We start from the raw sequence: 2,537 nt of genomic DNA on the forward strand, positions 1-2,537 counted from the left end.
CGACCATACTGGGGCCCCGTAGCGAAGGATGGAGTCCGCTACTGCCGCCAGCAGTCGGGCACGCGACGACTTCGGGCCACTGTGGTTCGGCATGAGGCGCGTTACGGCTTCCGCAACTCTCATGGCCTTCGCTGCAACCTGCTGAACGTGCGGCAGCCATGACAGGTGGTCGTGCAACCAAACTCCAAGATAGCGGATGGAGCGCTGGGATTGCACGACTACACCCCTGATGTTGATGCTGACGACCGGATGACGCTTCAGCGTAGATATCAGCGTCATTTCCGTCTTCTCTGGTGCCAACGAAAGATGGTTCCGATCCAGCCAGTCCGTGATTGCCGCGATGGCTCGTTCAGCAGTCGAGGAAGCGGCCTGGGGTGTCGTTGCGGGGACCAAGACAACAAGGTCATCAGCGTAGCCAATAACCTCGGCCCCCTCCGGCAACTGGACACCCAGGACCCCGTCGTACAGCACGTTCCATAGTGTGGGTCCCAGTATGGAACCCTGCGGAACGCCCGCACTGATGCTCCGCTCGACGGGGCCCTCGCTGGTATCAATAACCAGCCGCCGATCCTCAAAGTAGCTTTTCAGCATCCTCTGCAGCGATGACGGTACCCCCTTGTCCCTCAGCGCGTTGGCAATGGCTTGCCAGGGCGCAGAATTGAAGGCGTTGCGGATGTCTAGTGCCACCACCATCAGGCAGCGCTTGTCTCGGGCGTTGGTGCGGCGAAAGGACATGGCCGTCCTGCCCGCTTCGACAACGCGCTGGATCGCACTGATGGTTGATCTGCCTCGCCGGAACCCGTACTGCCCGTCCGACAGCCGTTCTGCTTCCGGTTCCTCCAGGAACTCGTTGAGGCGGTTAAGAATTAGGCGCTCCAACACCTTGCCGAGTGCGTCGAGCATGCACAGCGGCCGGTAGGAGGAGCTTTCCCCGGGAGGCTTGCCAGGCTTTGGCAGCAGTACCAATCGTTGCCTCTTCCAAGGCGCTGGAAACGCACCCCGGTCAAGGCAGTCCTGGTACAAACGGACGAAGACCTCCGGGTACTTCCTAATGGCCGTCTTAACCGCCGCATTGGGGATACCGTCAAGTCCAGGCGCTTTCCGGTTCGCCATCGATCCCACGATGGACAGCAGCTCGCCTACGGTAACAGGGGTCAGCGGTGATCTCTGCTCCTCGGTGTCTTCGCTGGGCGATTCGGCTTCCGGCCAGTCAACAGGCGGATGTGTCGGGAACAGATCGTTAGCTATCCGCTCCAACACGACACGGTCTGTCTCAGGTGGCACGAAGCAGCCACGAAGACGAGACATGACCACCCGATAGCCGGCCCCAAACTCGTTGGTTTCCGCCTGTTGAATCAGCTCGTCAAGTTGCGCTCGCTTGCTGGCACGGACAGCCTTCTCCACAGCTCTCCTCGCCGACCGATGATGAGCAGCCATGATGCTGCGCTCCTGCAGGTCGGTGGTTCGAAGCATTCGCTCATGCACAGCCGCACACTCCTCCCGAAGACGTAAAATCTCCGGAGTCCACCAGAAAAGGTCTCGATGGGGGTCACGATGCGACATGGTGACGCGCTCCATCGTGTCGTCGCATGCATCTAGCATGGCGTCGACCATCCCCTCCTGGCTGACGGCTCGCTCCGGGAAACCAGCCGTCTGGAGTGCGGCTACGAATGCCTCGGCCGAAAACTGCGTCGTCTTCCATCTACGGCCAGCGTGCCGATAAGTGGTGGATGACGAAGAGGACCCCTGTCCCCGCTGACGATGCTGCTGCTGATGTCGCTGCTGCCTCCCGTTCGAATGACGATGCTGCTGCTGGTGCTGCTGCTGCTGCTGCTGCTGATGCTGCTGCTGCTGCTGCTGCTGGTGTTGCTGCTGTTGTCGTCGCTGCTGCTGGTCAGGAGTTGGAGGCCCCACGGTGAAAAAGATGTACCGGTGGTCCGACGCCGTGTAGTGGCACGAAGCGGTGTTCGCTGCCACCTCCCAAGTGTCCGGACGAGCGATGGATGTGCTAGCGAAAGACACATCCACAACACTGGGAGTGGCGACTCCGTTGCCCACGAACGTCGGGACCGAGCCTTGGTTTAGAACCACAAGCCCGAGCTGCCTGATGGTGTCCAGCAGCTCTTCACCGCGCCGGGTGGTGCGTTGACTACCCCACTCCTCATTCCAGGCGTTGAAATCGCCTGCCAGGACGATACGAGGGTGGGGTTGGGCCTCCAACTCCACCGCCTCCAGAAGTTGCTCGAACTCGCCGGTGTTGAGTCGCGGAGGGGCGTAGCAGCTGATGAACACCACCCCTCCAATCTGCGCAGCAGCCAACCCGGGCATGGCACAGCGCCACACCCGCTGGATCGGAAGGTGGCCGGTTGCCACCACAGCTGCTCTCCCCGACGAATCCACCGCCCAGTTTCCGCTGCCCGCCGGAGGCCGATACACCTCTGACAGCAGCAGCACGTCGACCCGCTTCGTGCGGGCTGTTTGCAGGGCCAGATCCTGAGCGATGCGTCCACCACCCAGGTTGACCTGCATTACCCGCA

The sequence above is a fragment of the Anopheles stephensi genome, unplaced genomic scaffold (genome assembly GCF_013141755.1).
Source record: "Anopheles stephensi strain Indian unplaced genomic scaffold, UCI_ANSTEP_V1.0 ucontig267, whole genome shotgun sequence".
Lineage (NCBI taxonomy): Eukaryota > Metazoa > Arthropoda > Insecta > Diptera > Culicidae > Anopheles > Anopheles stephensi.